The 24,016-nt window shown below is 39.3% G+C and overlaps 1 long non-coding RNA gene across 27 annotated transcripts in view; it reads right to left on the minus strand.

Moving 5' to 3' along the window:
- Nucleotides 1–6,915: 6,915 nt before the first annotated feature.
- The window catches only part of LOC139075708 (uncharacterized), a 46,217-nt gene continuing 29,116 nt past the window's right edge, over nt 6,916–24,016 (minus strand). For 2 of the 27 annotated variants that reach the window (XR_011526385.1, XR_011526384.1), the window contains 5 exons: nt 16,049–16,214; nt 15,758–15,938; nt 14,217–14,321; nt 12,813–12,865; nt 7,578–8,424 (listed from right to left, as the gene is read on the minus strand). This is a non-coding gene — a long non-coding RNA (uncharacterized lncRNA). Of the gene's footprint in view, nt 8,425–12,812; nt 12,866–14,216; nt 14,322–15,757; nt 15,939–16,048; nt 16,215–24,016 lie in introns of all 27 variants that reach the window. The other 25 variants (XR_011526375.1, XR_011526374.1, XR_011526372.1 and 22 more) reach the window with 19 other exon arrangements.

Here is a 24,016-nt window from a genome sequence, read left to right on the forward strand (position 1 = left end):
TTTTTGTATATTTTTTCTTTTCATATACATTTTTTGTTTACTTTGGAATTTCTTGTTCTCATGTTAAGTAGTCTCTCTGATATATCAATTTGACATATTCACATAAAATATCTTCTGTAATTTTTATAGATTTATGTTTTTATGTTCACATCTTTTATGTATATCTAATTCATAAATATATAGGCCATATGATAGAATGGTTTGACAAATCTTCATTGAGATATATTACCAATCTTATTATCATATACATTTTTCTGTGTCATTTATCTAATTTTATAGTTAAAACATATCAATTATCAACATACATTGTCTCTTTTCTATCTTCTCTATAATATTCTTTGTAATTGATCCCACATTTTTGATTTTTCTCTGTAATCTATTGTACGCTTTTCCTATGTATCTTTGACTCAGTTTTTTTGCCCTCTGAATACATTTCTTTCTATTTACTTTATAATTACTACTTCTACTTTGCTTTTTTTGTTTTTAATCTATATCTGTATCTCTATAAGTTCATTTTTCATATCATTTTCTTGCCAATTACTTCTCCTTGGAATATGATTTTTTGGGGGAGTATTTTCAAAATTCACAATCATTTCTTCTGGAAAAGGACTGTGTCCTTATAGATTAGCTTAGCGAAGCCTTTTTTATAGCTTGGTTGTGGGATAAACATGGAAGACAGAGTTTGGGGATGTGGACCATTTAAGGTGGTTAAGTTGGTCTCCGTTTTCTTTTCTGGAATCCTCTTAATGACGAATCACCTACAATGTCTGACAAACAGTGAAAACCCTTTCCCCAGTCACTTGCTTTCCCCTACTCCCCCTGCTGCTTTCCTCCTCCACCCAGAGCTCTAGGAGAGACCCAAAGTGAGTTATTGTTCCAGCCCTGGTCCACGCAAAAGTACTGGGGCTCCAAGTGGGAATTTACCAGCAATTTCCATCTGCTCCTCTGAAATCTTATATTTTTCTCTTCACTCTGCAGATCCATCCCGCCTACCTTCTGCCATTCCTGGGACACTATTTTATCTTTTGACCAGCCTGAGAAAACCATACCTATATCTGAATTGTTTTTCGGGCTTCTAACAAGTTGTAATTTATCTTGGTAGGAAGAGGACGTTCTTACCTCTTTCCCATTGGGAATATAACAGAAATGCTGAAAGTTGAAAATTAAGTGTTGCTCCATTCTACTAAATCAACCAGTGGTGTTACCAGCTGGATGCACTTTAGTAGTTGTGCATGTGCATATGTGTGCATGTGCGTTGCTGATCACTGGGGAAAAGTGAACTATTTAGTAAATAATTTTGGGGAAGAGTATCATCCATATGGGAAAAAATGAAATCAGATTTCTAAGAACATATAGAAAATTCACTTTCCAAATGGATTAAATTCTTAAATATAAAAGACAAGATATTTTAAACTTGTAGAAGAAAGTATGTAGCAGGATATATTTAGATAATGTGAACACAGGGTGGGAAACCAGATCCAGGAGAGTATGTCTCATTCTCATCCTCTTTTTTCCTGATCCTGATCCTAGCAGTTTATAAATATCTTTGTGACAGAATTAATAGAGCAGCTTTTAAAATGCAGACCCTCCACACACATATTTAATCAAATGTACAAAGAGATAAGCATTGGGAAATAAAGGAATGATATTCTGGGATGACCTGGAAACTTGTTACGGTAAAACAAATGCAAGGGAAGAAAACCGAGCACATTGAATCCAGAAACTCCAGAAAGAAGCTGAAAATCAGTATTTCTAATGAAATTCAGCAGCTGAACAAAATCAGAACACTGCCTCCAAACTATCGGGAGATGAGGACAGGAGCCTAGGGCAGCTAATCAACCTCAGGGGAGGAGTTTGCTGAGGACTGGGGTTCTGTGGGAGGAAGCCTCAGTCATGCTGAGAGGAAGGCCCACAGCCATCTACCAACCCGATATCCTGGATGGAGTGAGAAATGTGTCCCAGAACCACTACCTCTGAATCCCCACGGGACCCTAGAGGTTGGTGCAGGTGTCATGAATAATGAAAGACTTCACAGCAGCTTTAACCTATCAGGGTAGCCAGAGGCCAGTTTATAATTGCTTGTGATTCTTCTCTCTTTTCTGGACATTATGAAGGACACTGGAGACTGCCACAAATAAAGTTCGAGTCACACAGAAAATATGAATGCAAAGGGAGAGACAGACAAATACGAGGAAAGCCATATCTCATTGGAAAGAGATTGCTTCGTAGTTGTTTATGACAAGCACTTTGGGTCAGACAGACTGAGGTTCAAATTCTGACTCTTCTTTTCACTAGATCTTCAGCAAGTTACTCAACGTGGAAGCCTAAAGTTCTTCAAAGAGTGAGTTTGTAAAATCTCTTACAGACACGATGTAAAGAATATAATAAATGATCTTTTCTTAAGTTTGGGCCTAGCAACATAGAATATGGTCTGTAAGTAGTAGCTATTAATCACAATTGTATACATTGCCATTTTCCTGTGCTGGTGTGGCTTAATAAATTGGAATTAAACCAAAGTACAATTAATATTAACTTTCCAGCCTGAACACTAGGACAACAATCCTTGATAGTCCAGCAGTCACGTTGTCAGAAAATCATTATACAATAAAGCATAGTCGTGAACACTGCAATAAGGTACGTCAGGTAGTTCTTAGAATTCTTCAGAGAGTTTAGAATCCCCAGCTTTGAAAAGTGATACAGCAATGCAAAGCAAATATCCTCAGGATTAGAAGTAAAAATTAAATTTAAATATTGTCACATTCAATAGAAGAGAACACTATTTTCATAGAAAGCTTCAAAGTAATCAATTATTAGTCAGGAAGATAATTTTAAAACTGATTATTTCTTACAATTGAAGAGACAGTGAGAGAATGCATAAACAGGTGTTTGGAATTATTCGCAAATAATGAAGCCACTTTTGATTTCTTCAAAGGTCATCAGGTCTGGGTGAACAAAAATTGATATTTTAAGATAATTTATCAAGAATTTATCCCAAGATTGTCACAGCCTATAAATACTTTTAAGATCTCTAGTAACAGGTGCATCAGCAAGAAAACCCTTCTCACAAGTAAGAGTCATTAAAAAATTTGTGTGATTTTGCATTTGCCGAGAGAGACTGACATTGCTTCCAATTATATGTATTGAAAATGACATCACTAAATTTTGATCCTATAATCAATGAATTTGCAGAAAAACAAGCCAGGAAAATCTCACAATCCATCAGAATACCTTGCCACTAAATTATCATTTATTGTATTATGTAAAACTTTGACACCTAATATTACTTTTTGCAATTTTTGTAAGTTCATATGGTTATCCATATAATTATTACTTTTGAAAAGTAATAAAGTGTTTCTAAAGGAAAATTTATTTAATTATCATGATGACACCTTTTTCCTGCTTTTTGAACAAGCAGCCTCACATTCATTTTGCACTGTCTGCAAATTATGTAGCTGGCCTTGCTTTCCAATGATATGTGCTAGACTCCAGAAAGGTTGAAGTTTGGAAATTTCTCTGGAAACTTCTTTCAAATACCCTCTATTTCATCAGCAAGGAATACTCCACCTCCATTATTCCCATTCCTATCTGAAGAAAAGGAGCAGGCTAGTAGAATTTTATTATAAGGGGGGAGGTTTATCTTATTTCCCTTGCAAACTGACAATAGTAATCTAATTACTCATGTCCTGTCTCTTTTACCTGGGGCATTAATTGTAATTCTCAGGTTTCCACTTTCAAATCCTGCATGTGTTTTTTTAAAATATGGATTTATGATGTAAAAAGAAACTTTTTATTTCTATCCAGTTCTACTGGCAAGCCATTAATTTGGTTTGGACAAAATAAAATGATGTAAAAACATGAAACAACTCCCAGAGTGTTAAGAAATTATAGCTCAGTAGAACAAATATGTAATCAGGGGGCCGAGGGCGCAGTGGGAAGCCGTGTTAAAGAGCCGCCTCTCTGATCCTGAGTTCAATCCCAAGTAACAGAACAGGGTCCCGGGTGTGGAGTTCAAAGGAGGGCAGTGGTTGGTGATGTCAGGAAAGTTGCCAGGGAGTCTGCCACCAGCGATTTATTTAGGATCAGACTGGTAGAAGATGCAACACTGAATTCTGCAACCAGAAAAGTCTGGTCACGGAAAAGCAATGAAAGGGAAAGACGATAACTGCCCAGAAGGTTACATTTTAGTCATAACCTTTTTGAGTCTAAACAAGATAACATCTTGCGGATAACATCATGTACAGTGCATGCAAGAAGTTTCACTCTGTGCCGTTGAAACACTACCTCCCCATTCCACAACTACATACCACATAATTTGCATATTTCTCCCATGTTGCCCCCCCCAGCTTTTCTGTGGTCATATAATGAGTGTTGTCCAACTGATGAGGAAACTGACTACAGCTGAAAGTTGGGCTAAGGCTATGGGCTCCCAGGCTCAGCTCCTCAGCTTCCTGCTCCTCTGGATTTTTGGTAAGAGAAATATTTCCAACTCTTTGTGGCATTTAAGTCCTCTGAATCCCAACAAAAATATTACATCTTCATGAGAAACTGATTTTCGTCATTCTCTCTAAACATGACGCTTTTGATTTCTCTTTCCTATTTTCCTCCCTAAACAGATACCAGGGCAGAAATAACAGTCACACAGTCTCCGGAATCCATGTTAGTGATTCCAGGAGACAAAGTCATCATCACCTGCAAAGCCAGCCAAGACATTGGTGATGATGTGAACTGGTATCAACGGAAACCAGGAGAAGCTCCTAAGCTCATTATTAAAGAAGCTACTACTCTCTGGTCTGGGGTTCCCTCTCGGTTCAGTGGCACTGTGCATGGAGTAGATTTTACCCTGACAATTGATGACGTAAAATCTGAGGATGCTGCATATTATTTCTGTCTACAACATGATCGTATACCTCTCACAGTGATACAGCCTGTTACAAAAACCTCCAAATGCCCTCAGTGGGGTTGCCTCAGCTGCTACTGAAAATGTTCATTATGTAGAATGAGGTGACTGTTGGTATTTATAAAGTTTCTCCATGCACATGCACACTCACTTCCTTTTTTGGTTTGTTGGTTCTGTAGTTTCTGCTGCCGACAAAGCCATGCCAGACACACTGGATACAGTGGAGGCTATAGAAACCTCATTACATTGTCCAGCTGTGCCAGTGATTGCACTCTGAAGCAGAAGTAAATTCATGTGGCCAGGTCGCAGACTTTTGCCACATTCATCATTTCCTCTTCCGAGAAAAGCAAAACCAAATACCAAGATGGACCCCGCTTAGCTTCCAAATAATAGCATTAAAGGGAATCTTTCCTTTCCTCGAAGCATGCTCATTCTCGCCCATGCAGTCTTTTAGACCCTTTCCTAAGTCGCTGAGTTTTCACCAGCTCCTCCTCAATCCTCATCCCAACGACGGAGAAAAGCAAGTGACAAACATGAGAACACCACACAACTGGGTGCGGACTCCTTAATATTCAGTCTCTCCTTAGATTGCCAGAATTTTCTCTTCATCTATTTCATCTTGTTTGTTCTCATTACAATGACCACTAGGATGTCTCTCACCCTTCTTATTTTAGATCCTCATTCATTTTTGATATAATTCACCCATGTAATTCCAAGGTCAAAGCCTTCCCCTTATACCCATGGCATATACTATCATCTGGTGACTTTTTGACTTAATCCCCTTGTATCCACTGGCCAAATTTCACCTGAAATCTCAAGTTCTCCTTCAAAACCTGAAGAACTTGGCAGAAATCAAAGAGATTACCTTAAGTTTGGGAATTCAGAATACTTGAAAAGACAGATCTGTGTACAGGCTGTCTCTAACAATCAGGTGATGTTGTTTAATCGAGCATTTGTGATTTAAAGGCACTTCTCCTGGATTTGTGAGAAAAACAACAATAACACTAAGTAATATCCATGTTTTGACCTCATCATCTCCAGCCTATGGCAGCTTTCATGCTGTTGGTCTGCCACAGACACCACCTGGAGAAGCTTCGTGTGTGATTATAAAACTGTGGCTCCCAATTAAACTTCAAGGTCTGGCTGAAATTATGCCTGACTCTGCGATTTTTACTGAGTACTCAGGTTAACACTGAATAAACTTTAACAAGGAAAACAATGGAAGTAGTAAGAGGAGCCCCAGAAAATCATTGATTTTAAACTTTTCTTTTTTTCAAACAGCATTAAAAGTTATAAATTTCTCTCTAAGTACTTTTTTAATTGCATCCCACAAATTTGGATAGGCTGTGCTTTCCTTATCATTCAGTTCAAAGTATTTTATTTAATATTTGATTTTGATTTATTATTTACATATTTTATTTAGGAGGATATTGTTTCATATTGTATGATTTTCAAAATGCTTTTGTACCTGCTTTCTAATTTTATTGTTTTATGGACAGAGGCAATTCTCTGTATGATTTCCAGACTTTTAAGTTTATGCAGACATTGCACAAGATATGGTTTATCTTGGAGAATCTTCCCCGTGCATTTGAAAGGATGTTATTCTTCTGTTGATGGTATACTGTTCTTCAGCCATTAGTTCAAGTTGGTTGGTACTGTTCTTAAATCATTTATATCTCTAATCACTTTCTGCCTTGCTATCAAGGGCTGAAAGGAGTGCATTAGAAATTTACCTGCAGGGGCTGGCCCTGTGGCCGAGTGGTTAATCTCGCGCTTTCCGCTGCGGCAGCCCAGGGTTTAGCCGGTTCTGATCCTGGGCATGGACATGGCACTGCTCATCAGGCCATGCTGAGGCGACGTCCCACATGCCACAACTAGAAGGACCTGCAACTGGGATATACAACTATGTGCCGGAGGTATTTGGGGAGATAAAGCAGGGGAAAAAAAAAAAAAGATTGGCAACAGCTGTTAGCTTAGGTGCCAATCTTTAAAAAAAAAAAATTTACCTACAATTGTAGAAATAGGCAAATGCCACAAACTAGGGCTTTTATTTTTCTGAAGAGTGGGGTGTTAACCACGTACTAGCACTGTAATGGAGCAATGCAGGGTCTAATTCCTTTACTTATTGTTCTCTTTTTCCTGTTTCTACAGCTTCTCACTTAGGGCTCTTGCTCCCAGATCCACTGACTGTTACATATGGCTCTGTGGCCTACAAGGTTGCACAGGGACTGCCTAAATCTCACACTTTCTGGAAGCCTTCACCTAGATGCAGGCACTTCATTCCCAGGGGAAGTGAACTGTGCTCAGGGAGGACACTGGTACTCTAGTTTTGTGCCCAGAGAAGAAGCTGGGCACTGCCAGGCCTTGATTAGACCAAACCAAAGCCTCCACAGTTAAAGGATGCTACCCCTTTACAGTGGATGGATTTTATTATCTCAGGAGTCAAGGTAGCAACAACAGCCCAGGAACAAGGCTGTAATAAACTTGTCAGTGTGGACACTTCGTAATATCTTCTTTTTGGCTAAATCTGTTAGCATCTACAGGAATTAGGATTTTTTTTTCAATTATTTAAAAATAATTTCATTATTACCATTCATAATAAAAGAAGAAGAGTTGGTTATCATTCAGTAATCCTTCATACAGCTTAACACACTATTTCAACCAAATAATGCAAAGGATCCAGGGCCTGTGTGGTGGCTGCCCCGATCATATTCCTTTATTTGGAGGGAAGTTCTACTACTAATCCCACCCTGCTGAGCTTGTTTATGGAGTGGAATCTTAAGAAACAATCTACTTAAATGTTACTGCTCTATTTAGAGGAATTGCGTCACACAATTAGGGGAATTGCCTCATTTCCTTCATTATTCAGGTTGCCACCAAACTGGACCTCTTTCCGAATTTATCTATCTCCTGGACTTTGTTTATTGCTTTCTTCTGATGACGAAGAGTTTTCAACAATAATGTAAGTCCAGGTTCCGCTAGAGGCCACTGAGAGGTCTCCCAGACATGGGAAGCAGAGACCAGACCCTCACAGCCTCTGAAGCTGAAGCAGCTGGACCCTGAGGAGCTGCAAGAGGTTTTTGCTTCTGTCTGTAACACTGTGGGTGGATCACTATTTGTGTGCTGACAGTAGTAGATTGCAGCGTCTTCAGCCTTCACACTGCTGATTGTGAGAGAATACGACATCCCAGATCTGCTGCCACTGAAGTGGGATGGAATCCCAGAAGCCAGGCTTGACGTCCTGTGAACAGGGAGATTTGGACGGGCTCCTGGCTTCTGTTGGTACCAGTGTTAAGTAGCCGGTACTTATGCTTGTGCTGATCCTGCAGGTGACGGTGACTCTCTCCCCTTGGGAAACAGCTGTGGAAGCCGGAGACTGGGTCAACATGATCTCTCCACTGCACACTATGATCACATAGGAGAGATGAAAAGAGATGGAGGTCAGCAGACATAGAGCTTCATACTATGCAACATACAGATTTACTGTAAGACTCAACTTCAACAAAACCAAACAAGTTTGTCTTAGACTCAAACTCCATGGAAAAAGGATCCTGAGTTGTGAGCTCATATTTTTCTTACCTGTGACACCGAGGAGCAGGAAACTGAAAATTTGAACCTGAAAATCCATTATGTTGGCTGAGCCTTGTCACAGGCTAAACACAGTTTTCTCACAAGCATACCCCCTAAAAGCAACTCTGAGAGTCTTGTGATTTCAAAGGAATAAAGATGCAAATCAGCAGGGTGTAGGCCAGGAGGTCCCGGTTATGAGTTCACGTGATCCTCTCGTTTACTTGTATGAGTCAAACAGGCATAAAGAGGGAAGGTTCTCAGTGCTTCTCTGATGTGTACGTCACCACTGTGCTACAGGCTTAATTTGAATTCGTTAGCAAAGAAAGTTCTATGGGTCAGTGTGTGAGGTGACTTTCCTTTGTGATACAACTCTGCCAAGGGATGACCAATGCAATTCCCGTCATAAAACCCCACCGCACAGATCTGCCTCCTCTTTCCCTGGCAGCTGCTCAAACAAGACCTTGCTCAATCATCAAGATCTCCTCAAACGCCTCTGAACCTGCAAAGTGCTCGGAAACTCGTATCCTAGTAAGTGACCTGGAGCATAGATATCCTCATGATGAGTTTCCATACAAGAAAGACACTGTTTAAATTCAGAGACTAAAACTCACCTGTAGCACAGGGCAAGATAAACCTTTCCGTCTGAAAGTGAAAGACACTCAGTTTCATTAGCAACAGCGATGTATCTAGCACTCTATCTCACAATGGTTTTAAAAGAACCCTGAGATTTGAAGAGCTGGAATGGAGACTCATATCAAATAACCATAAATCAAAACAGTGATTATTTAATCACAGTATGAACAATATTCTATTACTGCGGTATTTAGCTAGAAGTCGTATTTTTATCTGTGAGTGTTGGAGAATAATCTGCAAAAAGTTACATATTAATTATCAGAGAGTGAGTGAGAGCACTGAAGCCAGAGAATTTATGTGAGTTTGCACAAGGCAAGGTTTGGAAAGTGCTTTTGTCAGTCTCACAGTATATTTGGATTCTATCCCTCTGTACACCGTAGAGATACAGGGACCATGAGGAAGGCTGAGAACATCTTCCATACTACCTCGAGGATGAGTAACTCCTTCACTGATTCTCTCATGAAAGAATTCTCCCTCATTGGTTTTTGGTTCTCAAAGCTCGGGAATAAAAATTGCTTAGGAAATTTGTGAATAAAGTTTCCATGCCCAGAGATATTGATGTCCCAGGTGGTCTTGAGTTCACCTTAATTCTCAAAAGATGTTTTGCTGAGACCTAAACTCTAGGTCTAGGACTTTATTTTTTTTTTTAATCATTTTAGATATTCCATGGTCTCTGCCTTGTCTTGTTTATGTTGACACTTTAACTGTCAGTCTTATTCTTGGTCCTTCAAAAGGAGAAAATGTTCTATTCTGATGAAGATTTTTTTTCTATTTCATCAGTAATGAGACCGAAGTGTGATAGTATTCACACAGTGGAATACTAGACAGCAATGTAAATGAATGACTGCAGCAACTGACGACGACATTGATGAATCTCATAAACATGCAGTTGAGTGAAAAAAGCTCCGTACGTGTCAAGTAAAAAAAGTGGGAAAAACTAAAGTAATGTTTATGATGCACCCTTAAGAGGCAAAGCTAAGAAGAAAAATAAGGAAATGATTACAGTGAAAGTCAAGATAGCGTTTACTTTGGGAAAAAATATGTGGAGCTTTTGGAGTGTTGTCAATGTTGTATCTATTGACCTGTGTATTAGTTTCCTATTGTTACTTTTAAAAATACCACAAATTCAGTGGCTTAAAACAATACAAATTAATTATCTTATAGATCTGAAATCAGAAGTCTGAAAACAGGTCTTATGGGGCTAAAATCAAAGGCTACATTCATTTCTGGAGACACTGAGGAAGAATCTGTTTCTTCCTTGCTTTTTCTGGCCTCTACAGGCTGCTCACATTCCTTTGCTCCTGGAGGCATTATTCCATTGTCACTGCCCAACCTGAGCCCATAGTTGGACCATCGCCCAGGCATCTGTGGATAACTGGCCCTTGAGCTGCACTGAGGTGTTCTCCTATAGGAGCCTTTACTGAGGTTCACAGACCAGTGCCTGTAACTTGGCTTGACTTCTTCAAGTACTTTTCTAAGTCTTTTTCTCCAAATGCCGAAGTCAGACTAACTCTATCCAGGAAAGGTCTGGTTGGCTCTGCTCTGATATCCCCTCTCTCTATACCAAAGTCTCCACTCCTAATATTTTCCTTTCCACAACAATTATAAGACAGAATTCCATTGATCAGTGAGATCAGAAATGGGAAACTGGGAAAAATACATATTTCTAAAAATAAGTGCTATGTAGACATAGCAGATATTTTTCACCGGAGGCACCAGAATCTCAGATTTTCAGAAATAACATCTCACCTGTGTGAATCCTAATACGGCACCAATGATTTCTCAACCTTCCCAGGTAGAAACAGCTCATGCTGTACCTGTAGTGCAAGTGCTGCATGCTGTACCTGCCCATTTAATTTCTGCCACATTCTAAGTGGTAGAAAATTCTATCCATTTACCCACATATTTGACTCACTAATAGCCATCCATTGGTAGGTATTATCATGTTTTGATAAATCCTATTCCTATTTCCCTTTCTTCGTACTATCAGCAGTCCAGTGGTAAATTGCTAACAGAATCATTTGTCCTTTGATTGAAGTCTTTTAGTCTTTTTTTCCCCCAATATTCTCTATTGGGTGGTAGGCTTTAAAAAAGACTAAATTCTGAAGAAAATAAGTAAAGAGAGACTCTGACGGGTATAGATTATTCCTAATAAGGACAGCATGTGAGCAAATCGGAAGAGTGGTACAAGTTTCTCCTTTGGTTATCTTTGCCCAAGATTTCCTTACAGAAAGGGTTTCATTATTTACAATTATTTGTCATCACCAGTAACAAGACATTGATGTTATGTAACTCCTGATATGATGCACTGAGAAACATACCACCCTTCTGTAGTATTCTTGCCGAAACCATATAATCTGAATCTAATCAATAGAAACATCAGACAACCTTGATCAGAAGGACATTCTCCAAAATAACTGACTAGTACACTTTAAAGGTATCAGTGTCACAAAAGACAAAGAGAGAATGAAGAACTGTGACAGATTAGAGGCGATTAAAGATATATGACAACTAAATGCAATACGGTAACCTACACTTGATCCTGGAAATTAAAAAAGGAATTAGTTGAAAAATCAGTGAAATCCAAATATGAATTTAGATTAGTTAATAGCACTGTGTCAAAGTTAATGCTCTGGTTTTGTAAGATGGTTATGTCAGATGTGGTTATGCAAGATATTAGAGAAAGCTGAAGGAAGAGTATATAGAAACAACCTTTATGGCTTTAAAACTTTTTGTAAGTCTAAAATTATTTCAAAATAAGATATGTAAATAAAAATAATTAAACATAAGAGAAGAGCCTGAGATTTTACTGTACAATTTCACAAGTGTCGTTCTACTTTACCCCTTTTCCCTGTTTGTAATTCCCGTGTCTGGCCCCTGTTATCTACAGCATATTTGCTTATTGGCTCAATATTAGAATAGACATAAGGTGTTTTGAAGGTCGCTGGTGCATGCTTCTGAGAATAGGAAATCTAAATGACTGAAGTTCAATATTTGTTTAGAGCTCATTTTTTCTTTAACATGAGGGCAGGTGTCCAAATTCTATATTCAAAAGTTACTAAGTTAGTCCACATGCCATGCTGTTTCAGCGTGGCTACACTATGCATATAAATTGTGTTTGTAAGGCACTTCTGGTTATGGAGTCATGAAGGGTTTGGTAAATCCTCTCTGCCAAAACAAAGAAACAAGAATAAAGCTGAAAAAATTATCACCACAACTACTTTAGGGCTCTGGAAATCACCAAAGGCATTAAGCACCTTAAGAAGTCTTTATTTTTGAAAAAGAACTAGAGCTTGAGGTAAGGACAGATGTCTGTGGCTTTTTGCCTGGGGTTGCTTCCTTCCACCCAGGTCAGTCATCAAGAGTGTAGCTTAACCAACAAGGGAGGGACAGCCCAAGCTAGCAGATTTCCACTAAAAAGGGTGGAACTGAGCTGGGGTAGGGAGTAAGATCCTCCAGTGTTTACAGTTATTTAAATATTAAATATTAAAATATTTAGAGAAATAATGACAAAATAATTTTTGAATATAATGAAACATTAATCTATAGATCAAAGAAATTTAAATAAACCTGTTCGAGATAAACAAAATGAGATTCATAAATACACATATTATAGTTAAAATGATCAAAGACAAAAGAGAAAATCTTTAATGTAACAAGAATAAAACAACCTAATACAAAGAGGGAAACAATAATCCAGCAATTGACTCACTTTTCATCATGTTCAAAGGAGGCTAGAAGACAGTTGAATGATAATTTCAAGTGCTGAAAGAGAAAAAAAAAATCAGCAAAAAATCATATAAGCAACAAAACTATCATTCAAAAATAAAGGCAAAGTAAAAATATTTCCTGATAAGCAAAATGAAGAGACATCATTACTAGCGGATATGTCCTACAGGAAATTTAGGAACAAATCCTTCAGACTCACAGGAGAGGACATGAGGTGAAATCTCAAATCCACAGGAAGGAATAAAGATCTCAAGAATAGTCAACAAACAAGAAAGAAGATAGAAACGAAAGAATGCTTACTTTCATCTCTATGGAGTTCAAGTGCAGGAAATGTCACCCTACTGTGATGGATGCAAAATACCAGTTGCCTTGGTTGAGTTAGGGGAACAGTGATTGACTGAGAAGCTGCAGGAGAGAGGCATCTGGGGAATTTGAAATGTTGTACATTTTGAACTAGTGAATACACCTGAGCATTCATTCAGCTGCACACTTAAAATTTCGGCCCCTTACTCTGTGTTTTATCTCAAATGAAAAGGGAAACAACAAACTTAGACTCTTTTTAAATAAACATGAAAAAAGAATAAGAATCATCAAATATTTATGAAACTCAGCCTTATTAAAGAGAATTTAAATGTGACTGGGAAAGTATTGAAACCAAGAAATCTGATAGAGGAAAAAAAGGAAATGTTTAACAGGGTCCCTTTTTCCCTTAGGCAGCATAGAATTCATCTCTATTAGTTTTCCTTCAAATATAGAGACATTTTATGTCACTTTGCTCACAAGACAGTCTTCCTCCCAGATGGCTGTCTCCACACTGCTGCACCCATCAGGGGATTTGCATATTGTTCCCTAGGGAGGACCTTCCCTTGAGAGTCTCAGATAAATGGTCAGCTCTCATCTTGCTTTGACTTATCAGGACTCATCAGTTCAACTTCTGAAAATGAAGTTCCCTGCTCAGCTCCTGGGGCTGCTAATGCTCTGGGTCCCAGGTAAGGGCAGACAGAGAGATGAGAAAGGAGAATGGGGTGTGGAAGAGGGGTCTGCAGGCACCATTGCTTTTCATGTCTATTTGTCCACTTGTTAGATACATGTGTCTTAACCTTTGGGAAGGAGTGTGTGATGTTCAGATCTTTGAGAGTGAGGAAGATTCCAGAAGGAACAAGGAACTCTTCTCTGGTGAAGAATGTGACAAGAAAGAGTGGATGTCTTGTGCCTTGTGTCTTGTGCCCTCTTGTGCCTTGCAAATCTTGGATTCACTTTTGAAACTGGATATTTTAGGGCTTTAATCAAAATCAAAAAGATAATTTAGCTTGAAATAAATTAAAAAAGGAAATTATGAAAATGGCTCATAATATTTGTACATAATCTTGCTCTTCTCTCTCATTACTTTAGGATCCACTGGGGATATTGTGATGACCCAGACTCCACTGTTCTTGCCCGTCATCCCTGGAGAGCTGGCCTCCATCTCTCCTGTAGGTCTAGTTAGAACCTCCTACATAGTAATGGAAACAGGCGTTTGAATTGGTACCTTCAGAAACCAGGCCAGTCTCCACGACTCCTATTCTATACGGTATCCAACTGGGCCTCTGGGATCCCAGATAGGTTCACTGGCAGTGGATCAGGGACAGATTTCATGATTAAAATCAGCAAGGTGGAGGCTGAAGATGTTGGAGTTTATTACTGCCAACAAGGCATACGGTATCCTTCCACAGTGGTATAACCCTGAACAAAAACCTCCCTGCTTGGCAGGCCAGCTGTCTATACGTGTATCTGGTCTGGGAAGCAGGCACAGCAGATTCTCTGAGTCCATGTAAGAAGAAAGTCATCAGAGAACCCAGGGCAATACAGTCATCCCTTGGTATCCACAGAGGCTTGGTTCCAGGACCCCCACAGATACCAACCTCCATAGATGCTCAAGTCCCTTATATAAAATGATGTAGTATTTGCATTTAACCTATGCGGGTCCACCTGTATACTTTAAATCATCTCTAGATTACTTATAATACCTAATACCATGTAAATGCTCTGTAAACAGTTGTTATACTGTATTGTTTAGGGAATAATGCCAAGAAAAAAAGTCTGTACGTGTTCAGTACAGACAGAACCATCGTAGGTTTCTTGATTCCTAGTTGGTTGAATCCATGGTTGTGAATCCCACAGATACAGAGGCCCAACTGCAGTTTGCACTTGAAGTCTCTAGATCGTAGAGCGTCAGCTACACCTCAGGTACTACACGTTAAGGCATCATCAGCTGCAACAACCTTGACGTGGTAGAGCCAGCAGGAGAATGGAGGGGTCCAATGTCCTCTGAGCAACCAGTCATTGGAAGGAGAGGCAAATGAAAGCACATCCTAATTCTCCTCCCACTGAGTGCAAATTAGTCAGCATCACAAGGCAGAAAATTGAGGTAAATCCATGGCAACCAAGTTAAATACAAGCTGTGGTTTAGCAGTTTTAGTATATTTATTAGAGGATAATATTTGGTAATGTGAAGAAATTGGCATTTTCCCACTTTCCCAACTTCCTACTTCTACTTTCACCTCTTATCTTTCCACTCTATTACCATGTTGGAGATTGCAGTCTACACAAGCTGTCCTCAGTGAGGTTAGTTAAGAATAGTTAGTAAAAGTTTAGGTTTTGAGTGTTCAGATAGACTTCTGCAAATTCACAGCATATACAATACTTTAATACTAAAAGTGTTTGATTTGTCTCAATTACCTTTTGCAGAAAGGAAAAGAGAGTTCTTGAAATTCCAAAAGTTGGGTTTGAATTTACGCTATATACCACTGGAAGAATACACAATGATATGAGATTAGTTTTCTTTCCCAGAAGATGACTTTTAAAGTTGTGAGAAGACTGCAGGAAAGGGAATATGAAGAAACTAGAGTAGACATCAGCGACCGAACATAAAGATGCTCTTTAACTTACGTTTGGTGGGGTTGTGGATGGTAGTAGGATTACGGTGTGATGATGTGAACCCAGAAAGAAGCCCAGCTGTGTATCTTATGAAGAATCGGAGAGTTGAAGAGACCTCTGCCTGGCTTCTTAGATCACATCTGATGAGCTGCAAGTTTCATGGGAAAGTATTGCATCTAAGAGGGCGTTAGGTCTGTAATGATCAAAGGTTTAGTGACATTCCTATGCAATGAGACCCAAGGTCATGTCACTCAGTGCTACTCAATCTTCACAGCATGGAAGTGCTTCTAAAGACTTATTTACCCCATGAGGTGGTCTGGCAGAGACCATGTGTTGACTCTGGGGAGATGCAACAGGCAATGGCATGCAAACCAGAAGGTCCAGGAGGTCTTAAGTCAACAGGGAATGCAGTGGAGATGAAGACTAATATCCATGGTTCAGATTTATGTTAAAGATGATGTGTGCAACCCTGGGGGGAAAAAAGCACCTGAGTATACAGGAGATTTCTGCCTTTCTGACATAGCATCCCCAGCCTGCCTGCTGACTCAGACCTCAGCAATGTCCCCTTTAGAAAGTTGGCCACGTGTTAGAGGTGGCTTTGTGCTCAGGGGATTCTCTCTTCCCAGTTGGGTTTCTCTCCCTGGGCCAAGTCAGACTTCTGTCCACATGCAAATTTGGAAAATATGCAGATGAACAAAAACTCAGGTAAATATCGGCTCAACAAGAAAAGGTTCTTTTTAATCTGTAATTTGAAGTTACCTAATAACATTTTTTCCACCAATTTCTGATGTCATTAAAATATAACTTCTACGTTTTATTCATTTTAGTTTTTGTAGCTTTTGTGGTTGTTGTTTAGGCCTTCCAAACCCTACAACATTCTTCCTGGGAATAGAGATTCATTTCACTTTTTAACCTAAATAATAGTTTGCAGATAATAACCTTGATACTATATTGTCATAAAAAGAAAAAAAAATCAAACTATAAGTAAATGTATTATTTTTGCATGGCATGGTCATTTCCTAAGAATGAATCTGATTTACGATTTCTAGTGATAGTTGTATAGCAATAAATGCTACAAATAGATCCGACTTCAAATAATGCTCTACAAATATGTCTAAACTAACAATGGGCTTGTCAGTAATGTGCCATGATGTAATAAGATCGAAATAAAAGAATGATGGAATCACCAGGAAAATATAATCATATTTATGGTTAAGGAGATAAACCGTGTTAGAGAAGACTGCTTATTATAAGACAACGGATTCCATGGTGATTGGAATTAAAATTGGATTCTTAACCAGAAAGTGTCCTCCTCAAAAAGAAGAAGGAGAAGGAGAAGAAAATGGTTTAAGGCAAGGAGTTTGTAATGCATACAAAGAATGACAAGTCTTCAATGGGTACTGGTACTTCTACACGTATTCACAGAGGGGACACATTCATCCAAAAATCTGTTGGCTTCTCGCTCATATTCACTGATGTGGATCCTGAAGAAGCTGCACATACTTCTGTGAGCAGGACACTCACCGGACCCTGCAGTGTGATGGCCCCAAGCACAAAGCTCCTAAGGAGGCTCAGCCTCCCAGGTCAGCAGGAGGAGCTGCGGTGCCCAAAGGACAAGTGGACACCAGGCTGGGCTCAGGTGGAAATGGCTGTAGACCCTTGAAGAAGAGCCCATGGAGGCCTCAGTCACAGCGACTGGGCACCTCTTCTGTGTAAACAGTAGCCAGGGCATCACAAGGACAGCCTCCGTCTCCCAGAGCCTCTTCCTTCTTCCCCACGTAGGACGCTCATACCCTACAGAACCTACAGGAAATGGCTGCCATGTCCTCCCTGGAGCATCCACTCAGGTTCCCTAATGACCTCATGGACACATGGAAGCTCAGTCACATCATTGGGAGGAGACCCTAGTGAGGTCCTGACATCACTGCTGCCACTTAATCCCTTGGGACACTGTTTCATGCCTTTGCCCAGTGATCATCACTCTCTCTGACCACCAGAAGACTGGAAAGCTGCCTGCTCTGTATGATGTTTGGCTTTTGAGCAAGTAAGATCACAGGAGTCTCACATATGTACAGAGCCATAAATAATATTGCCTAATAATCCTATCTTGACTTTCTTTGTCATGGAATTCTCTTGGAGCAGCTATTCAATCTACCCATCCGCTCTCAGACTTTTCTCTGGTGAAGCTGCTTTACTTCCAGACCGATATGATTCTAAAGCTGCAAATCTAGACAAATGCACATAACATTCTCACATTTCTAGATGTAAATTTCCTAAGGCAAAGTTCTTATTGTTTTTTAACTTAATTTACACTTCTTTTATGATGTCGAGGTGGAACCAGAGGTGATTGATGTTTAACTTTTACAGATATTTATTGCTGTAAGTCAGTATGACAAATTTGCTGCTTCTTGCATCTCAGAAATTTTCATATGCCATGTTTTCTTTCAGCTTAAAATAGTTTCTAATTTCCCAATTTCACTTCTTTGACCCAATTTTTACTTAGTAGGGTGTCATTTGAGTTTCCACCTATTTGAGGATTTTTCTGTAACTTTCTGTTACTGGTTTCTAATACAATACCCTTGGATTCAGAGAATATACTTTGTATGATTTGGATTCATTGAATTTTATTAAGTTATCTTGAGGCCCAAACTATGATCTATTTTAGAAAATATTTTAAAAATAACATATATGGTGATGGATAAAAATTAGACTATTGATGGTGAGCATATCACAGTCTATACAGAAACTGACAAATAATAATGTACACCTGAAATTACACAATGTTATAAACCATTATGACCACAATAAAATAAATTTAAAGAAAATAAAAAAATAAGAATGATGTATGTTCTCCTGTTGTTTGGTGGAGTGTTCCCTAAGTGTCAATGATGTTGCGATGGTTGATCGCGTTGTTCAATCTTCTATATCTTCACTGGCCCAAATGGCAGGGCTGCTTGCAATGCAGGCTAGACCAGCTTCAGAGTCCATTGCCACTCTGGGCTCCACTCAGAGCTGGTTGACCTCCATGTCCCCTGATCCATTGGCCAGTACCCGTATCTAGCCTCCTAGATGTAGAATGTGTTGCCTCCACAAGTCAAAAGTTAGTGCTTATTTTCTTTAAAGGAAAAGACACCTGTTAAACACACTGGAATGGGATGTATAGTCTTCCTCCCCTACCTTCTTTATGGAGTACATATGAGAACTCGCTTATCATTGGGGAAAATCTTTCATAAGATTTGGTTCCAGCTGTAGGGGGCAGTGTCCAGAAGTATGAGCCGCACAGCAACTCCAAATAGGGACTATCAGACACCAGGCCTCAGCCCTGATGATACCGCGTAGCCCAGAAAGAGCTCCTGGGCCATTTTAAGATGAATTTGCTCCTTTTGACACAATCTTTGGACTGGCACTCTAATTAGGAGGGTCCCAAATTTGACAGCTTAATTTCGATACTTCTATTCTACCAATTTCCTACAGATCCTTAAGTCAACTGCATGTTAGGGGGTACCCAAGTCAAATTCTCAATAGACATATTTATCCTCTTCCAAGTTCAGGCCCAAAGCTTTTCTATATTTCCCTAATTCATTGATGTAGTTAATACTATGGGAATGTTTAATCAATTTGTGCCAATAATACTATGAGAATGTTTAATCAATTTGTATCTCTCTCTCTCTCTACAAATATTAACTTGGGATGAATTTTGTTAATAGCCTTTTTTTGTCTTTGTTTTGCTCTGCGAGTTCTGAGAATATCATAAATCCAAAGCAAATTATTTTACTGAGTCTTAAAACTATAGCATTAAGCCAGAAAGATTACCGATTGCCAAATATGTGCTAATTTCTCCACATAATCAACAAGTTCTCCCCTTTCATTTTTCCTTCTATAGATAATTTTCATGCAATCATTTTTCCTGGTATAGATTAGTAAAATAAATTATTATAACTGGTTTTGAATTCTACCTGGGACTGCTAAGGTAGCAGAATAGGAACGAGCCAAACAGTCTCTGGATTGAGGAGCTTCCTAAGTGACAAGGGCAAGGATATGAAACATGAGGAAGATGTGCCCCAGTGGGTCTCTGATAAGTAATCATAGTCTCCAGGTCTTTGCGAAACTTTATAATTGTGCCTTGTGACTCCTCCTTAAAGTTCAAAATTTCTTTTTATTTCATTTATTACTGGTCACTCAAATTAGGAAGATGGGGAATAGGATCTTGAGAAAACGGAAAAGTCAGGCGTGTAAATATATGTGCTTCTCATGGCTTTTAGAGAGAACATATAAACTCGGATGATAAACACAGTCATATACAGAGGGCCTTTCCTGAGTGAACCAGGAATTTTATCCAGCAATGTGTCCTCTAGTGAGTGACAATTGCTGTTATTTAGGAAAGATGACCAACTTGGATCACAGGTGCCTTATAGCTCAGGAATCCATACCAGTGACCTGCACAGGGGCACACTCGCTCTGCTGGATGGCTTGTTCTCAGTTCTCATACAAGAAGAAAGTCTTGCTTTTAATCAGGAAGAATCTTCATTTGGGCCCATCAGGGAATAGGCCTCTGTCTGTCTCTAACCTTGGCCAAAGCTGTGTGGGTTTAGACTGTTTGGGCTGATAAAGTTTATAGATTAAAACACAGAATGTGTAAGAAATCACACTCTCCACCTCACAAACTCTGACTCCAGGAGAAAAGATGCAAACAGTTTCACCAACTAGACTGTGTTTTCAGGTTATGCAAATCACACACAGGCTTCCACTTGTGTTAAACGTGAACTAACATCCTCTGGCAACAGAGGTAAAGCTACAATAAAACCCACCTGTGTAAGTTCCTTCTCATTCAGTTGGCTGTAGTCAAGAATGCAGACACAGAGACCTGCTCTATTCCTCAACTGGACCTCTTGCACCTTTTTGCCAACTCTTATTTGTGTTCAGAGTAGAATGACCAGCTTGCCCAGGTGTCAGTATTATTGCCCAGGCCACAGCATGGTTTGTTAACATGCAGATAACAGAAATTATTATTTTTTAGTTAGGAATATACGTTTTGTCTGTAGGTAGTAGACAATAATTTCAATTCCATTTTCTGGCCAAGAAATAAGATTTATAAGACTTTACATTTTCTGTACATTTCAGAGAAACAGATTGTGAGATAAAATGACCAATCAGAATTGGAACATTTGAAAGTTTTGTGTTAATTTCACAGAAAATAGAAATACTTTTTGAATTGTAAGCATCTAAAAAGATACTTTATAAAAGTGACCATTTAAAGAATTCATTTGTTTTTTTTTTTTTTGAAGATTGGCACCTGGGCTAACAACTGTTGCCAATCAACGTGGCCTGACGAGCGGTGCCATGTCGGCGCCCAGGATCTGAAGCCTGGGCCACCGCAGTGGAGGGGGCAAACTTAACCACTCAGCCACGGAGCCGGTCCCCAAGAATTCATTTGTAATAAAAGAAAACATGATGGCTTTCTTGCTGTTACTCATTTTTCTGCAATCCAAGTTTCCATATTGGACAGTGGGTGTATTAATTTCCTAGGGCAGCCATAACAACATGCCACAAACGTGGTGGCTGAAAATAACACAAATTTATTCTCCCATAGGGCTACAGGCAGAAAGTCTGAAATTAACGCCTCCAAACACCTCTGACTAGAACCTTATTCTATAGAGACCATCTTTGATGAAGGCCCAGAAAAATGTCGGTCATAGGTACAGGTTATCCTGAGATTTAAAGGAGTGGATCAGTTGTTGTTATTATAACATATGAAATCTCCTTCTAAACTGTAGCTTGGCTGTCCAATACACACGATGAGAAAGAGTAGTTATGGGAAGAATTTTTCTGTTGCAATTCAGAAAAAATAATATAAAATTATTCCTTTTTCATGATGTCCCATCATAAGAAAGAAATATTTCCCTTAAGAAATGTTTTGATTAATCTGATAGATATGTGCAAATATGATAGAGTAATATGAGTTAATATCTAGAGTAAATATGATAGAGTATTGACCAATGTATTAGCAACTGGTAGCCAGGAATTTCGTATTCATTGCCTGAGGCATAAAATTCTTTACCCCTTTTTCTTCTTACCTTAAACAGGGCTATTAGCTCCCCAGCTGTAAGTGACAGATTTTGTTCTCCAGGTCAATTTCTTCTGAACTGAGTGCTTGATGGAATTTAATTCACTAGGGCTCAAAGAATGGTAATCTTTAGCACTTGCAGCTAACATTCTTAAACAGTTAACCCAGCAACAGCAGATGCCAGAAAACTCTTGAACTATTGAACTCTTGAACTATTGGTCTGATGACCAATATTTGTTGGGGTGGCTCTTGTTTCTTTCTACAGGTTAGTTGGGAAAGAGCCAAGGAGATAGCCTTTGAACTTTCAAAGATGGACCTGGACATGAATCTCCTCATCATCAGGGTCTCTCTGCTTTCTTAGAGCAGAAGGGCCACGTGCATAGTGTCCTTGCCTCAGATCTACAGTTTCACATTTGAATCCTTTTTCCTGCTACAGCAGTCAGCATAACTTTATCTCTATTGAGTTTCCTTCAAAAACAGAAGATTTTTATGTCACTTTGCTCACAGGAGTGGTCCCCTCACCCTGTCATTGGCTCTCACCATACTGCTTTACCCATCAGAGGATTTGCATAATGTTCCCTAAGGAGGACCTTTCCTTGAGAGTCTGAGGTAAAAGGGAGCTTTAAACTTACTCGGACTTATGAACTCATCAGTTTAACTTCTTAAAATGAGGTTCCCTGCCCAGCTCGTGGAGCTGCTAATGCTCTGGATCCCTGGTAAGGGGAGAAGGGAAATGAGATAGGAGAATGAGGTGGAAGAGACAGCACTGGGGGCACCACTGCTTCCCATGTTTTTCTGCCTGCTTGTTAGGTATCTGTATATATCTTGGTCTCTGGTAAGGGGCGTGAATCCTTTAAATTCATGAAAATAAGAAAGAACTAAAATTAGCTATGATCTGTACTCTGGTAAAGACTGTGCCACAGAAAGAGGGAAATGGTGTAATAGAATTCTAGAGACCCCATTGTGCCTTACAGATCTCTGTTATTTTTTGAAATTGGATATGTTTTACATGAATCAAAAATCATCCCATTTGCAACAACATAGATGGACCTTGAGGGTATGATATTAAGTGAAATAAGTCAGACAGAGAAAGACAAATACAGACATAGAAAGACAAAAATCTTCTACGTATTTCACTCCTATGTGGAAGATAACAAATCCATGGATAAATAGAACAGATTAGTGGTTACCAGAGGGGAAGGGGTTGAAGGATGGACAAAAGGGATAAAGGGGCACATATGTATGGTGATGAATAAAAATTAGACTACTGGGGGTGAGCACAATGAAGCGTATTCAGAAATTGATAAATAATAATGTACATCCCAAATTACACAATGTTATAAACCATTATGATCTCAACAAAATTACTTGGGAAAAAAAATCACGCAAACAATGATTTAGCCTGAAATAGTTACCATAGCGGAATTATGATTATGGCTCATAATATTTTTACACAACTTTGCATTTCTCTCTTGTTATTTTAGGATCCAGTGGGTATATTGTGATGATCCAGAGCCTGCTCTCTCTGACCATCATCCCTGGAGAACAGGCCTCCATCTCCTGGAGGTCTAGTCAGAGCCTTCTATATAATAATGGAAACACCTATTTACATTGGAAACACCTATTTACACGAAGGCTGGCCAGTCTCCATGGCTCCTGATCTATGGGATTTCCAAGTGTTACTCGAGTGCCAGACAGGTTCAGTGGCAGTGGGTCAGGGACAGATTTTACACTTAAAATCAGCAAAGTGGAGACTAAGGACGTTGGGGTTTATGATTGCATGCAAGATACACAACTTCCTCCCACAGTGGTACAGCCCTAAACACAAACCTCTCTGCTTGGGGTGGCCTAACCACCCAAATATGTTGCTTATCTGTGGATCAGACAAAGCAGATTCTCTGAGTGTATAATAAGAGGATGTTGGAGAACTCATAGGTTGCAGCTGAGGATCTGGACCATGAGTGCCTCCGCTACACCTCAGGCACCACACTTAAGCCCCGTCAGCTGCAATAGACTTGTCATGGCAGAGCCAGCAGAAGAAAACAGGTGTTCCAAGTGGCCTCTGAACAACTGGAGGTGTCAGAAGGGAGAGCGAAATAAAAGCTTATGCCAATCATCCTTGTATTGCATACATCCATCAATAAAATCAGTCAATATAAGCCACATAATTGAGGCTCATTAGTGACAACACAAAACTAACACTTTTT

The sequence above is a fragment of the Equus przewalskii genome, chromosome 14, assembly GCF_037783145.1.
Source record: "Equus przewalskii isolate Varuska chromosome 14, EquPr2, whole genome shotgun sequence".
NCBI classification, from domain to species: Eukaryota; Metazoa; Chordata; class Mammalia; order Perissodactyla; family Equidae; genus Equus; species Equus przewalskii.